Raw genomic sequence first — 16479 nt, 5'->3', positions numbered from 1 at the left:
GCCCACGTGCCTAGAGACCATGTTTCGCAATGAGAGAAGCCACCACAATGAGAAGCCCACGCACAGGAACAAAGAGTAGCCCCTCTCGCTGCAACTAGAGGAAAGCCTGTGCGGAGCAGAAAAGACCCAACGCAGCCAAAAATTTAAAATAAATTAAAAAAATAAAAACTAAAGAAAAAAAACAACTGTCAGGTGTGAGGAAGAATTGAGTGAGGATATAGAAGAAACAAAATTGTCCAAGAATTTATAATTGTAGAGTCTGGGTCATGGGTATGTTGACTGAAAAAAAAACATATGATGTAAAAGTAGTAAGTTTCAGTTTTATTTGGAGACCTTACTGAGGACAATAGCCCAGAAGACAGCCTCTCAGGTAGCTCTGAGGAACTGCTCTGAAGAGGTAGGGGAGGAGCTAGTTTATATATGAATTTTTTGGCTGGAAAATACATGTAGTCAAGCATACATCTTGGCGAAAGCTTACTGCTAATTACAAAAAAAGATATTATCTCAAGCTAATGACTTTAGTGTTTTTCTATGAATGGGAAGATGCAAGAATCTGCGGTCATTGAAATTCTTCCTTAGATATTCATCTTAACTATCTAGTGGCCCTATACCCAAAACACAGAATGCCATTTTCCCATTTTTCTCCATCCTGAATTCCCCTCGGGTGTGCTAAGACTGGGTGTGCTAAGGCGTGGGAGACTGCAGTGGGTTTCCATTTGACCGTTTGTATCAGGGTGACACTCTTTGTTCTTTTTGTTTACAGGTACATGGGTGTTCGTTATAAAGTCTTTTATGTTTTTTTATACATTTATATTTTCCATAATAAAAAGTCCATTTAAAAGGCAAAATCATCTCACTTAAGAACATTTTTGAATGTATCTCTTTGATAACTTTTCCTATTACTTGAGTGATTATTGTACTAGCCAAGTTTTTCATTTCTTCTAGAGTCAACTTTTGGTGATACAATAATGTCAACTTCATGTGTATTTATGTAGATTTATTAAAATAACTAAAAAGCTTAAGCGATACATTTATAACTATGTACAGCTTTGGTTACCTCCAAAATATTTCAGGTGTCAGGGAGACGGAGAATTGTGATGCTTTTCTTATAATTATTATTAGTGGAGCAATATATCCTATGTTCACAAAATAGCTCTTGAGAAATTCAAAGAATACAGATACTTTAAAACAAAGCAAATTCCAGTCAATGATTTTAAAATAAAATATATTACAAATGTAATTATATGATTTTATAAACATGCTTCAAAATTATCAGGGATGGGAAGCAGATATAGAAGTAAGAAGACTGGCTATGAGCTGAAAATTGTTGAACTGAGTGATGTCTATATGGATGCTCATAATACTAATATCTCTACTTTTGTAAATGGCTGAGATTTTTCATTATTTTAAATCTTTTAAATAAAGCTGAAAAAGTGACAAAATTTAAAAGTTCTAAATTTCCAGCTTTGCAGAATTTGCAACAGCTGCAAGACAAGTTTAATAAATTGAATGTTTTTCCCTCAATGTAAAAACAAAATTACACAACTAAATTTGTGCCTGGTGATTTCCAGCAAACACCAGAGCACCCTCCCCCAAAACACAGACACCTATCAGGGTTTGGGATTTTACCCTACTTACAAGCTAATAAGAGCCTGTTACTATTTTATGAATATTGGCAGGAGACAGGAGACTCCTAAGTCAAAGAAAAAATGTTATTACTCAAGGCACAGCAGGCAGCATGAGCATCAAGTCCTTGCCTCGGGTCCCATGGGAGAGATGTGGAGGGTCCCGAAGGATGTAATACATACATTGGGTTTGTGCTGCAGAAGAGGAGCACTGAGCTTAGGAATTCACTGCTTTTATGGTGATAACAAAGTCTGCACTTTGAACCCACATGTACCCATGACCCAGACTCAACATGCATAAATTCTTAGACAATATCGTTTCATCTATACCCTCATTCAATTCTTCCCCCCACCTAGTAATTTTGAAGCAACTGCCTGACTTTATATAATTTCAGTGCTCAAAGCTGCTCTCTGTAATCACCACCCTAAGGAATGGCCTGGGTGAAGAGTAGTCAGGACCTTGCATACTTGGCATACCCAGCAAAAATGTGCAGGGCTGCTCAGGGCCCATGAAAGTTTGCCTTCCCCACCAATCTACCTGTTGTCCCTCCACGTCTTGGCTTCTGGCAAAATTCACAAACGTATGCCACTCTGTTGACCACTCTGATTAATTTAACCAACAGAGGCTAGAACTAAATCTGTTCAAATGGCCTCATACAGCATTCAACTAAGGTTACTATCAATAGGACTCCAAACAAGCAAGACAAAGTTAGCCTGCAGTATTGACCTCAAATATGCCTCTGGGGGTCCTGGAGTCAGACAACTGTCCCGGGGAGACCAGAGGATTCTATTTCAGACAGTCAGGATGCAGTCTAGTGTAAGCCCAGTCCATTATCCATTACAAGCCATAGACAGAGTTTACACGGACCTGCTGATCTTTGGTGTCATTGCCAATAATTACAGAAGGCAACAGATAAGCCAAAAAAAAAAAAACCCAAAACAAAAAAAAAATATCCATCCCCAATGGAGAGATATTCTATGGCCCATTTCCAGCCATATGCAAACCCAAACAGGCACAGGTAATTCTGATGAGGTTTTTCATTAAACTTGATTTGGATCAGCCTTAACATTGGTTAAGTCACACGGGCAGTGTCACTGAGTGGTTGTAGCTGGCATAACCTAAAACCTCTCAAGCATCAGAAAAGCACGTGAATTTATAACAGTCAGAATGAAACAAGGTTGTGCCAGCCCGTGTGTCTGTACCTGCTTAAAGGGTGTCCATGCTGAGAGCTGCTATTGATGGCATCAGGCGCAGCAGAAGAATTAAGAATCAGCCATGTCCACAGAATGTCAGCTGCAGCTGCTATTTGACTCAAGTGGCAGTGGTGGATCTAGGGGACAAAGAGATTATTAATTGCCCCCACCCTTACACATTTTGGGTCTAAAGTGTTCCCACCAGAGGTGCCAGGGTTGTTTAATCTATGAGTCTACAGTATTCCAATTGGCAGACCAGATAGCAGACCAGGCAGCTAAGTCATTGGCAATATCCCAATAATCAATCAAAAAAAATCTTTCATCAAAAGAAGTATTGGCCAGAGTTATGAGAATGGCCTTGAATTCTGCCCACTATGTGGACAACCACACCAGTTTTCAAGATGGCATATATTGAGCAGCACTTGAACAGCTGAAGCAGCCCGGTGGACACTAACAGGATCCAACTTAGCCAAACCATCAGTGAACAAGGGTTAGGCTTTAAGGAGAACCTCTGTGAATCAAGGGCCCCATTAAACCAATGGATTTATTTCAGGTTGTATACATAATGGAGAAGGAAGTTTCTCCTCAACAATAGCTGCCCCTTTTTCGTATAAACTGAGATGATGTTGGGGCTAGGTCACTGTGTCCTTAAATATACAATCTCCATTTGACAAGTAAGTAGACTGGACCTTTTTCTTATTAGTTGTCAAGTCTCAATTGACCCACCCAAAAATGGGGACAGCAGGTTGCAGAGTCCTAAGCCCTCTATGCATGGATCAGGCGTTCAGCTTGGCAACACATTAATAGCCACCCCGCTTTTTAAAAGGGGTGTACTTCGTGCCTGCATCAGGCAGGTGGCGATGTTGTACTGGGAAATTGCCTCTCTGAGCTGCCACCATTTAAGTCTTTAAAGCTGTGATTTCCATTTCTTCTCAGATTTTATATTCTTTTGGGAGACCGCCGGGAAGAGGACAGAGATTACCTCTCTACACGCCACAGTGCCTGAATGAAAGAATCCCTTCTGGACTTCATGAGCATTTACAATACAAGCATGTACAACATAAATATCAAGTAGATGTTCAGCAGTGAAAGACCCATTACCAAATCATTTCCTGGAAAAAAATATTAAATAAGTCAGTAAGAGCAGCCTCGGAACAGTAAAATTTCTGCTCCTGATTTCCAACACCTCCATCCCCAGGATGGGGAGTTTCTTTACCTGTGTGCACCTAAATCACATGGCGGCAGCAGGGATCTCCATACTACCATAAAGGAGAAGCAGCCCTGAAAATTTGTGAATAAGAAATTCTAGACCATATGGGAACAGACCAAAGTTCCCTCCTAGAACATTTAAGATCCTCTTCCTTTCTGCAAACAATTAATAACTTATAATCTCACGGTATCCAATGAGTTCATTTAAATAAAATTATATTTGCTTGCACAGGGTTTCAAGCACAAGCTCTGGAATTAGACCAGGCTTTGTTCAAATCCCAGCATCACCACTTACAAGTTATGTGACCTGAAGCAAATTACATAATCATTCTGAATCTCAGTTTCCCCATCTGTGAAATGGTAACATGCCACCAGATACAAAGTGTTCTTGTAAAGATTCAATGGGACATTTAATCACATTTGGTTTTTATTATTAGCTTTGTTGAGGGGAATGGTACTTAATTGTAAAGCCCATGGCCAGAGGACCCTGGTTCCCTGGGAAGGCAGCTCAGGAATTCAGGCATTTAGGCAGTAAGAAAGCACAAAAATTAAGACTATGAGAGGCATGGAAGGGGACGGCAGCTGGATATCTGTGGGGGGCCAAGATAAGCCTAAGAACTGCCTTTCTTTTTTATGAATGTAGCATTTTTTTGTAGAAGAACAGAAAACATTTATCTCAGACTTCCTTTGGTATGAGGAAGAAATACATTCAGTGATGAACTCAGGCATTCTTGAGTCATATCAAACAGGAATTTCAGAAGGGACCACTTTATACTTTATTCATTGCCATACAGATATCTCCCCTCTACTATGCTAGAGAATACTGAATGTTTCTACTATGCTAGAGAACACTGAACACCAACGGAGAGCACAGAGTAGAAGGCAGTAATTAGTCAGTAAACTTGTACTGAGCACCTTCTATGCGCCAGGCTCTGTGTTAGGGGTGATGAGCAAACTGACATTATCCCACCTTCAGGGAGGGTACATTTCCAGCATGCAGCTCTCTGGGGGCAATCTGATGAACATGCGAGAGCAGAATCACCTGTAGTGTTTAGAGTGCTCAAACTCTGAGCACAGATCCTACTCCTGAACTAATTCTAGGAGGTCAGGGCACAGGAGGCTATATTTTTAATAAATTCTAACACCCAGTTTGGGAACCACCACTGGTGTTACTCAAAGGGTGGTCAGACCCTCACACTCAGTCTGTCTAAGAGTGCAGTATAGGAATGTGTTTTTTCAATGAACCTCGAGGTCTGAGAACTGCCATGCTAGACTGCCTTTCTCTTTCTCTTTCTCTTTCTCTTTCTCTTTCTCTTTCTCTCTTTCTCTCTCTCTCTCTCTCTCTCTCTCTCCCTCCCTCCCTCCCTCCCTCCCTCCCTCCCTCCCTCCCTCCCTCTCTCTCTCTCTCTCTCTCTCTCTCTCTCTCTCTTTTTTTTTTTTTCCTTTTCGGCCATGCATGGCATGTGGGATCTTAGTTCCCCTGACCAGGGATCAAACCCATGCCCCCTGTAGTGGAAGAGCGGAGTCTTAATCACTGGACCACCAGGGAAATCCCTAGACTGTCTTTCTTTTACACCACTTCCTTTCTGTTACATAATATGTGTGAAAATATATTATGAACAGCAAAGCATGATGCCAAGTTAGTGGGGTCCAGTTTATACAAGCAACTGAAGTCAATGTGGAGTATAATGAGGCATTCCTCAGAGCTTAACAGGTCTCTGACCAAAACCTCATGATTCTCTCTCTCTTTTTTTTAATTAATTTATTTTATTTATTTATTATTTTTGGCTGCATTGGGTCTTTGTGGCTGTGCACGGGCTTTCTCTAGTTGCAGCGAGTAAGGGCTACTCTTCATTGCAGTGCGCAGGCTTCTCATTGCGATGGCTTCTCTTGTTGCGGAGCATGGGCTCTAGGCGTGCAGGCTTCAGCAGTTGCGGCACGCGGGCTCAGTAGTTGTGGCACATGGGCTTAGTTGCTCTGCAGCATGTGGGATCTTCCGGGGCCAGGGCTCGAACCCGTGTCCCCTGGATTGGCAGGCGGATTCTTAACCACTGTGCCACCAGAGAAGTCCTCATGATTCTCTTTATAGTAGCATAAGCTTCTGGCAGGTAAGGCTGATAGAACAGTGCTGTTACCTCACTGAAGGCCCTTCTGCCACTGGCCCATGGCGCAGATTCATGGTGCCTGAGCAGTTACCACACCTGGAGGGCTTCCTCTCAGAAGGCCCTTAAAGTCTACACATTCCTCTGGGCCACGTGCAGAATCTTTTGTATCATGATCGAAATATTTATTAGGCGAAACTTGTATGAGCATAGTGATATGATTCTAACCCCCTTAAATGCTTTCTCAATACACCATGAATTCCAAACTCAGGATGTGGGATTCAGCATGAGGAAGAAACTGGATGGGTTGGAGGGGACAGGCAGATGTCCAGAGAAGACACTGAACTGCCACTTTAGATGTGAAGAATGGCAAATGCCTTGGGAATACTCAGGTGGTGATGCCCCGCAAATGGCTGCTGACAAAGAGTGTGGAGATCTGAGGAGCGTTAAGGTCAATGACAGAGGCAGAGGGGACTTCAGCTGGAAGTTTGCATAGAGAGAAAGTAAATGAAGACGAATTCATCAGTGTATGGAGTCACATGTGAAGTGAGAGGAGAAAGAGTGCAGTGAAAGAGCCTAAGAAAGAGGGACCAAATTAAGAAGAAGTGAATCATGAGAGCAGAAAGCTGTAAAGCCAAAGGAGGTTAACATTTCAAGGAAAGACCTGTCACCAGTGTCAAATACCACAAAGCAGTCAGCAAGGGCAAGAACAGAAGAGAGGCCACTGGATTTGCAATCTGCACATCACTGGTGACGCTCCCCAGAGCAAAAGAGCAGAGTGATGTGGGAACTATTTCCTTCATGGTTTTGGCCAGAGTGTTTACTAATAAATCTCACTTCCTTTTATCGTTCTGATTTAACTATTTCCTGTCAAGGATTACCAGTTCTCATATTATATGTATGTTATCACTGAACATTAAGAAACTTTGTTTTTTGAAGGGCTGCCTCAGTAAGAACCAAAATGTAGCTGGATGTCTTTTCTCCCTACCCCTCAGCTTTCCCTACACTCTAACTTCCAAGGCGACCCCAGTATTATTTTGGGGGGTTTGTGGTGAGCCTCTGGTATATGGTGGTCACTCAAGGAAAGTTTGCTCAATGAATGTGAATGCAAGGACTTTAGGAAATGGGTGGGAAGAAAGTCTTCTCCCATACAGTAAATACGTTATATTTACTATAGTAATATGAAATATAGTAAATATGTTCTCTTTCAAAATTAAATATAACCCTTTATATTTAAATATTAAATATAACCAGGAAATAGCGGTACCCTGCAGTGCAACATGATGAAGTGTGGGCTTAGGAGTCAGATAGAGCTGAGGACTGAATCCCAGCTATGAATGTCTGTAAAACGGGGTCATATTCCTCACTTCATGGGGCAACTGGAGGAACTGAACTAAACATATGTAAAGACCCCATCATCGAACCCTGCAAAGAGTAGGAGGGTGGTAACTAGTAGGGGTCAGTATCAGCTATTAGTTTGTCATCTTATAAGCTGTGTATTCAGATAAGATAGAAAACGACAATAACTCTCTATATAAGTTGGGCAGGAAAACCTCACCTCTCATCTAGAAAGATCTAAACACCCATATTTACCTGAGCGGGCGCAACTCCAACCAACCTATGGAAAGTAGGTGCGGTGAGGAAGGCCCTCTCAGTGTCTGCTGAGCCATTTCTCTGACTTCTGACAGGTGAACAGTCTGCATTAGGAAGAGTTGTTACACGTTAAAAATAAATAAGTTGATTAAACATTGAAACTTTGCACTCTTAGCCACGGAAACGTTGAAGTCCCTCCAGGTCATTCGGCACGCTTTGCAAGGCATTAAGGTGGCGATGGGGTGAGGGCAAAAGGGAGAGAGGGGAAGTGACCACACATACCCGGGTGCCAGATAGGGAAGCCTCCACCTTGACGGCCAAATCATTTTTTAAATTGGCGTTTTCCCCTCGCCCCTTCGGCTCCCCTCCTAGCGAACTGGACAGTCACACTCCACGCCCCAGAGTGAGCCAGTTCCAGGCCTGGGCCCGCAGGGGAGGAGCCTGCCGCTGGCCCCTAGCAACCCTCCCTCCCTCGCGGGGTGGGGGGGGTGGCGCGGGGGCGCGGGGGCGAGGTCTCCTTCGGCCCCGCAGACCCCGCCCGCCCCGGCTCCGCCCCTCGGCCGGTGGCCCCGGGGCGACAAGGGGAGGAGCTCGGCAGCTGGAATCGCGCAGCGCACGGGATCGCGCCCCGCAGCCTGGTGCCCGGCTGCCGGTTGGAGCCTGCAGTGCAGTTCGGGTGAGTATGTCGTGGCCAGACCGCCAGACCGACGCCCGGTCCCGGGCGGGAGCGCCGGCCGCCCTGGCCCCGGCTGGGTGGGCGTGAGCCCGCGACGACCCGGCACCTTCCCCGAGCCCGCACTGTCCGGACTGCAGCGCGCCGCGCGGCCCGGGGCGGGAATCCGGGGAAGGCCGAGGGGAGAATCGGGGACTAGTTCCTGGGGACTGACCCCTTCGCCCTGTCCCCAGCCTGTGCTAAGCCGAGGACAGGTCTCGGGGACTGGAAATGGCTCTCCTAGGCCTTCTTTGTCTGGGCTGTGCGGGCGGCCCAGAGTCCACGCTGAGACCGTTCCGGCCGACTGAACTGGGGAGTCCTAACCTCAGGGAGGGTGTGCGGGCCTCACCGGGGAGTCCTTGCCGAGCTGGGGGTGGCGGGATAGGGAAATCCTCAGAGGTTCTGACAGATCAGGGAAAACACACCAAGTGGTGAGGGGAAAACGGAGTGCGGGGGAAGAGACCCTCGGTGGAAGGGGTGCGGATAGAGCCCATTCTAATAGATTCAGAGATCCAGGAAGGAACACAAGCTCCTAATTCAGCCAGCACATCAGAATGGCACATTTTCCTTCCTGCCACATACATAACCCTCCTTACAGTGTGTGTGTGTGTGTGTGTGTGTGTGTGTGTGTGTGTGTGTGTGTGTGTGTGTGTGTGTGTGTGTGTGTCATGCAGGGATGGGGGTAGGGAGTTGGGGACAGCCTCTAGGATAGCAGTTCTCAAACTTTTCTGGGGCAGTGCTCAAAAACCCCTTTACACTCTTAAAAATTAGTATACTAAGGAACTTTTATGTGGGTTATATATTTCAATATTTGCCAAATATAACTAAAACTGAGAATATTTTACTATATTTAGTAATGCATTTAGACATAATAGTGGATCTATTATACATATCTTTATGAAAATAACCATCCTTTTCAAAACAACGTTACTGAGAAGAGTGGCATTGTATTATGTTTTTGCAAATCTCTTTAATGTCAGGTTTAATAGACAGCAGCTAGATTCTTTTTTTCATTTGCTTTTTCATCAGCTAGATTCTTATATCTGCTTCTGCATTACGTCTGTTGCAGTATTACATTTCATATAGTCTCTGGAAAACTCCACTGTGTACTCCGGAAAATGTGAGAGTGAAAATGTCAAATAGCATCTTGGCATTGTTACGAAAGTAGTTTTGACCTTGTGGATCCCTAGAGTCCCCTGCACCACACTTTGAGAGCCACCGGTGTAGGAAATGCTTCAGAGGCTTAAATCGTTGGGCCTGCTTCTTGTTTGTGATCCTTCCTCTGAATGGGAACACACACCACACCATACATGGATGGTTAACCTCTGGTAGTTGCAACCAAGCTTGACCTCACTCTGGAAACCACGAACTGGGTCCCCACATAAGGGATGATGAGCCCTGCTGGCCTCCAGAAAACTGGCAAGGCTCTCAGATGCCTTTGGTTATTTCTGTCCCTGCAGAGGTGACCTGTGCGTGAGTCCAGACTGTAGCAGTGATGTGGCACACAGGACCCACGCATTCGGAGACGTGCCCATGGGGACCCCATGCCAAGTGTGGAGGGGTTTGTGCAAGAGTTTGCAAGTGTTTGAGAAGTGATTTGCAAAAGAATAGGGAGGCGTGTTGTTGCCTTCTTGTCCTCCATGATCATTTCTGTTTGTGGTTGAGCAGCCTTGAGTTTATTGGAATATGACTGGTGAATAAGAGCACCCAGCCTTGGTGCCCTTTCATTTTCCACTTTCAGAGGGGTGTCCCTGTGAGTGGCCCTTCCTCAGCCTCTGCCAGAGCCCAGTGTCCTGCATGCCGCTGTGTGGTAGGTGGGATCACCCACTGGATTACTTCCGTGGCTCCTTGTTCTGTCAGCACAAATTCCAGATAGAAATTACATACATATTTAGCCTTATAAATGTTTGGCAGACAGACATACCAAGCTATGAACAGTAGTCAGTTCTTGACAGTGGAGTCAGAAGGAAGGCAGGGAACTTATCTTTGTTACTCTTTGTGTTAACATATGTCTGCCTGCCTTGCAGCATTCATGTATTGCTTTTACAACCTGAAAACAAAAACAAAAAACTAAAATCCCAGCAACCTATACTTTTTCAAGGAGGATATGGTTATTTGTTAGAATGTTACCATCACTCCCTCTCTCCTGATAAAACAAATTACTGGGCTTCCCTGGTGGCGCAGTGGTTGGGAGTCCGCCTGCCGATGCAGGGGACGCGGGTTCGTGCCTCGGTCCGGGAAGATCCCACATGCCGCGGAGCGGCTGGGCCTGTGAGCCATGGCCGCTGAGCCTGCGCGTCCAGAGCCTGTGCTCCGCAACGGGAGAGGCCACAACAGTGAGAGGCCCACGTACCGCAAAAAAAAAAAAAAAACAACAACAAATTACTGCATCCTATTTCTAAACTAGTATATATGATACTAGTATAGATTAACTCAAAATAATATTGAGAGAGAGAGCCCTCTCAGATCAAAGCATTTTACTGAACAATATTTGTTTGACGTAAGCCCCTGTCCAAGGTTAGAAGCACCAGATCAGACTTTTTTTTTTAATTTTTGAATTTTATTTTATTTATTTTTTATACAGCAGGTTCTTATTTGTCATCCATTTCATACACATCAATGTATACATGTCAATCCCAATCGCCCATCATCACACCACCACCACCCCCGCCACTTTTCCCCCTTGGTGTCCATATGTTTGTTCTCTACATCTGTGTCTCTATTTCTGCCCTACAAACTGGTTCATCTGTACCATTTTTCTAGGTTCCACATATATGCGTTAATATATGATATTTGTTTTTCTCTTTCTGACTTACTTCACTCTGTATGACAGTCTCTAGGTCCATCCACACAGATCAGACTATTTTCTAATGGACTATTGTGCAGCCCTTAAACTGATGTTGTAAAACGCTGTTTCATGAAATGTCACGAAGTACAGTTTTAAAATTGAAAAACATGTTACCCAAGACTGTTTTTCTGTGATCCTACCGTGACGAGGAGAGAAAGCATGTGTGTGTATGTACAGATGTGCACACGCGTGGACAGACGCAAAGGATGTGCCAAACGCTGGGTGGTTTTTCTCTTGGTGGTGGGGTACAGTGGGTTTTTAATTCTCTTCACTTTGCTTATTAATATTTTCTAGCAAGTATTAAACAAGTATTAAAATTGACTTGACCAGACTTCCCTGGTGGCACAGTGGTTAAGAATCTGCCTGCCAATGCAGGGGACACGGGTTCGAGCCCTGGTCCCGGAAGATCCCACATGCCGTGGAGCAACTAAGCCTGGGCGCCACGACTACCGAGCCTGTGCTCTAGAGCCTGCAAGCCACAACTACTGAGCTCCCGCGCCACAACTACTGAAGCCCGTGCATCTAGAGCCTGTGCTCCACAACAAGAGAAGCCACCACAATGAGAAGCCCGCGCACCGCAACGAAGAGTGGACCCCCCTCGCCGCAACTAGAGAAAGCCCACGCATAGCAACGAAGACCCAACGCAGCCAAATATAAATAAATAAATTTTAAAAAAAATTGACTTGACCAAAAATAACCCTTACAGTTATTTGTACATTGAGGGCAACATAGTTGGCTTCGTTTTTCTTGGACTGACTTACCACCAACTCAGCCAGTAGCAGACCCCTGCTACTCCCTTCCTCCCAGTGGGAAATGGAGAAAGAAGTATGGAGCAAGAGTCATGGGGAACCAAAAACAGCCCTTACTTATGTTGTGCAGTGTCTACTTCTGCCTGAGGAGTCAGCTCCAGCCTCAGCCCTGCCCACTCCCTCCAACTGACCTAGAGGTTAGAATGTTCTTATCGGATCAGCACCATCACCTGAGAAGCCATCAGCTGACCATCTCCCCAGACTGAATGGCCTTCATTTCTTTTTTAGCCATTTTTAATGGAAAATTGCAGACATCCCAAGAAGTGGAGAGTATAAACGCCCTGCTTTAACAATTATGAACATTAGCATTTGACCAATCTTGTTTCATCTGGACCTTTCCTCAAACTCACTTCTTTTTTTCCCTCTTCCAGGAGTTAGCATCTTCATTTTCAACTGTATAAACTAACAAAGTATCTTTGTCGTGTCTTTTAGTAACAAGCATGTACTAACTGCTGTAACAAAATCTTAAAACTCTTCTGTCCTAATGTCAGCGCAACGGAACCCCCCGGCAGACTTAGAACACTTGCCGTGTGGTCCCCCTTCTCTGCTTCTGCATTTGCTCTCCTCTCTGCTTTCTAGGCTAAATCAGTCTTCCCTCTTTCCTTCTCCCAATTCTCCTCTGTTAAGCCTTTCTCAACTCCCTTAGTTTTAGCTGTCACTTTCCTCTGACCTCTCTTATGACCCTTAGCATATTATAGTTCTTTTCGAGCTTATCTCAGTCTGCTTAGATCATAATCTTCATGTAAAACAAGATTTTCCTTATCTCCCTTTCTCCTATGCTACTTAAAAATGCTTAATGCAAAGAAGATGCTCAAGAAATAGATGCTAAATTAATTTAAATTGATTAAGTTCATTGGAGAAAAATTTTGATTACAAAAGAAATGCATTATGTTCAAAGGAAAAATTTCAGATATTGCCTAGGACCACGAACATTTTATCTCACCTGCAAGATTTTTAAAGATTTTAAAGTACTGCAACAAAAAGAATCTTCAATTTGAGCCAGTATAAAGAAGACATCTTTTTTTTTGTGAGGAAAATGGTCTTTCTTTATGGTCTGTTGTCATTTTTTTCACATATATCTGGAGCATTTAGGTCTTCTCTTATTCTAGGATGCTTTTTTTCCATTGGTAGGGAAGAGTGACTCTGACAACATTTAGAATATCCATTATGATTTAAGACGTAGGTTTCAATCTTCAGTAGAAGAAACTGGCTATGTTTAGGGTCCGCATGCCCCATGAAGTAAGTTGCTATCAATCTCATGAATAACGGCAGCTCACAGGTATAGAGTTGCTTCCAATGTACACCATCTCTTCATCTATTGCCTCCTTTCATTATCACAGTGGCCCTTGTGAGCTGGGCAGGGCAGTGCAGGGCAGCTATTGTTGCCTTAAATCTGCAAAGAAGTAAACTGAGGCTTAGGCAGATAGAGTGAGTCTTGTCTACAGCAGAAAGTGGCAGAGTCTGATTTTAAGTGTAGATTGGAAACCAAAGGGCTTTGGGATTGGATGTTGGGAACATGCGAAGATGGGAAACTCTCTCTCTCTAAGCAGTACATATATTTGGGAGCCAGACCAGATTCTCAAAGTAAGTAGGTATATCCTACTGCGTAGAACTATCAAAGTGACATCACACTCTCTGAAGCAATCACTTCCCAGATTCCTTAGGTTCTGCTTTGGTCTTTGTCGTGGAAGTTAATCCACTTTCTGATGAATTGGCAAGGCTGCTGTGCGTGCGTGCGTGCGTGCTGCTGGGGTTCTGTCTCATTCTCTTTTCGGGACTTAAGGAGAACTCTGGGGAAGCCCATCTTTGATCAGTGTGAATTGCCTGAGCTGTTGCTCAGACTGACATGTATGGAACACTTAACAATTCCTTAACCTCATCATCCTTTCATGACCGTTACTGTAAAGTTACAAAGCAAATTGTACACATTGTGGCCTAGTTCATGAAGCATACATGTTGGTCGAAGAAAGTGTCCTCCTACAGGATTACCAGGTTTGAATTTTTGGTTGAGAAGCGGAGAAGTGAATGAAACATTGTGGACAGTCGGTTACATGCAAGAGCTATGCAGACACGCGCAAGACAGTTCTATAATAGTGGTGGGATAAAGACCAGCCTCCAGACTGGTCTTAAGAATTGCTGTGTTTCATAAAAGCCTTATTTGCTTAGATAAGGAATCAGTTACATTTTAAGGGTTGGTGATGCCTGGTGATGGGTTTTTGACATCAACCCATACTTTAAAAGTTATCTGTCATACCAATTTTGCCAAAATCAAGGATATTTTAGGGGAAATTAGAGGTTGACTATCTAGTCCTTGCATATGTACCTTGGAGTTTGAAGATTGTTTTAAAGTGCAATTTAACTTTTTTAATCCATTTGGTTAATGTGGGTTTTTGGATGAGGAATGGCTATAAAATGCTATGCCTATTTGGAAGCAGCAGGGTGCGAGGAAGTTGGCCCTGACATCAGGGGCCCTGGGTTTCACTCCCAGTCTGGCCACTTACCAGCCACAGGGCATTGGCAAGTTACCCTCTCTGATCCTCAGTCTTCTCATCTGTATAATGGGATGGTAGTCCCTATCTCACAGTTGCTGAAGGACCATATTAGACAATGCGGATAAGGTATCTGGCACTCCACGGGCACTCGGCACATGTCAGCAGGCTGCAGTGCCTGTGGAGTGATGCAGCACTCACGGCAGAATGCCTGTCCAAACTTCTCTCAGCCCAGACCTCCTGACCTCCTGGCGCATATATGCTGCTGCCTGCTGTTCCTCTTCATCCCCAATTCCCCACGTCTAAAACCGACACCCCGGTTCCCATTGTGGTCACTGGCTCTGCCAGTTTGCCCAAATGAGGAACCCAAGAGCTATCCCAGATGTCTCTTTCTTCCTCACCCACCCTCAGTCCATTCTCCTTTCTTAACTCTCCCTGGGATCTATCGCCCCTGCCCCCTTCTTCCGACTTGATGACTGTAATAGCACCATAACCTGCCTTCCTGACACCAATCTAGCATCCTTCCCCCAAGTCAGCTCTTACCACTACCAGAGTGATCTCTGAAAATCAAGTCAGGTCTTGAAGATTCCAGCTTAGAATCTTTTAATGTGTCTCCTTGTCTTCAGGATAAATCCAAGCCTTTCTGTGAGATCCCTCATGATGTGGACCCCGCCCGTCCCTTTCCTTCTCCTCTTAGCCCTGCCCTTCATGAACCCTGTCCTTCGTCCAGTCCACATGGAACTGCTTTATGGCTCCCGCAGGGTCACACTTCTGCACCTTTACATGTGCTGTTTTCTCTGCCCAGAATATTTTTTCCCTGACTCCCTCCCTCAGTGTAGTTCTGGAAGGCTCATGCATGGCATGCCTGTCCCTGGAGGTCTTCCTGACCCCCTCCCATGCTGGATTAGGTGCTATCCCTAGATGATGCTTTTTTTTTTTGGCTGCACCGTGCGACGTGCAGTCTCTTAGTTCCCCAACCAGGGATCGAACCTGTGCCCCCTGCACTGGAAGCTCGGAGCCCTCACCACTGGACCACCAAGGAATTCCAGCACCCCTAAGTGCTTCTTTATCACTCTCCATCCACTGCTGCTGTAGCATGGACTGCTTGATAGTCTCATAAACTCCTGACCAGGCTGTGTGTGACTGAAGAGCAAGGGCATCTCTTTATCCCATCAATGTCAAATCAGTGTCTATCAATGTCAAACGTATGAATGAATCTGGGTCAGTCCCTTTTCTTAGACAAGCCAGCGAGGCCCAGGCAGTAGATGTGTCATGGTCGAATGCTGCTCTATTACTTGTCACATCTTTGACCCAGTGAAATGGCCATTGCGTGTAGATGCCATGCCACTCTGTGGGCTGCTGAGATGGGACCAGAGCATCATTGCTTAAGATCTGGGCTTAAGGCCAGATGGACGTTCCCTCCATCTGGGTTGGGTTCCCTCTCAGCACGCCTCAGTCTGGCTGCAGCTTCCCAGCTCCTAACCACATGGCTATACCACTGCGGGGAAAGAACATGCTGGTCAGAAAACAGAAGGTTCAGGTCCTCCCGGCAGCTGCCTTTCTTCTCGAAAACCAATAAATGTAGGCTTATACCTCAAGCTTCTGGGAACTTCATTAGTACGAGTCATCATTCTTGGGTCTGAGCAGTGCCTAAGTGGGTTGGGGTAGATGACCTCAGAAACATGGTGAATTCATGGAGAGAAATGCAGCCGTGAGACCTCCAGCAGCCTGACACCCAGCCTTTCATGGTGACACTCTTTCTAATTCCTAAAATTTGAGTTAGAAAAGTTTGTTACCAAGGACCTACGAAATGAGTTTAGAGCTTGAGGAAATCACGCCACTCTTAAAGGATGGCTATCAACCAGGCCTGCTCTGTAATGCTAGTAACAACTACAGTT

At 44.8% G+C, this 16479-nt stretch overlaps 1 protein-coding gene across 1 annotated transcript in view; it reads left to right on the top strand.

The window, feature by feature from the left end:
• The first annotated feature begins 8231 nt into the window (after window positions 1-8231).
• Window positions 8232-16479, top strand: part of ACO1 (aconitase 1) — a 60845-nt gene continuing 52597 nt past the window's right edge. The window contains exon 1 of the mRNA XM_059072779.2: window positions 8232-8399. The gene's annotated coding sequence lies outside the window, so the exon portion shown is untranslated. The remainder of the gene's footprint in view (window positions 8400-16479) is intronic.

This window comes from Kogia breviceps, chromosome 8, assembly GCF_026419965.1.
Source record: "Kogia breviceps isolate mKogBre1 chromosome 8, mKogBre1 haplotype 1, whole genome shotgun sequence".
NCBI classification, from domain to species: domain Eukaryota; kingdom Metazoa; phylum Chordata; class Mammalia; order Artiodactyla; family Physeteridae; genus Kogia; species Kogia breviceps.
Note: the sequence above shows the minus strand (reverse complement) of the source record. Positions and strands in the feature narration are given on the sequence as shown.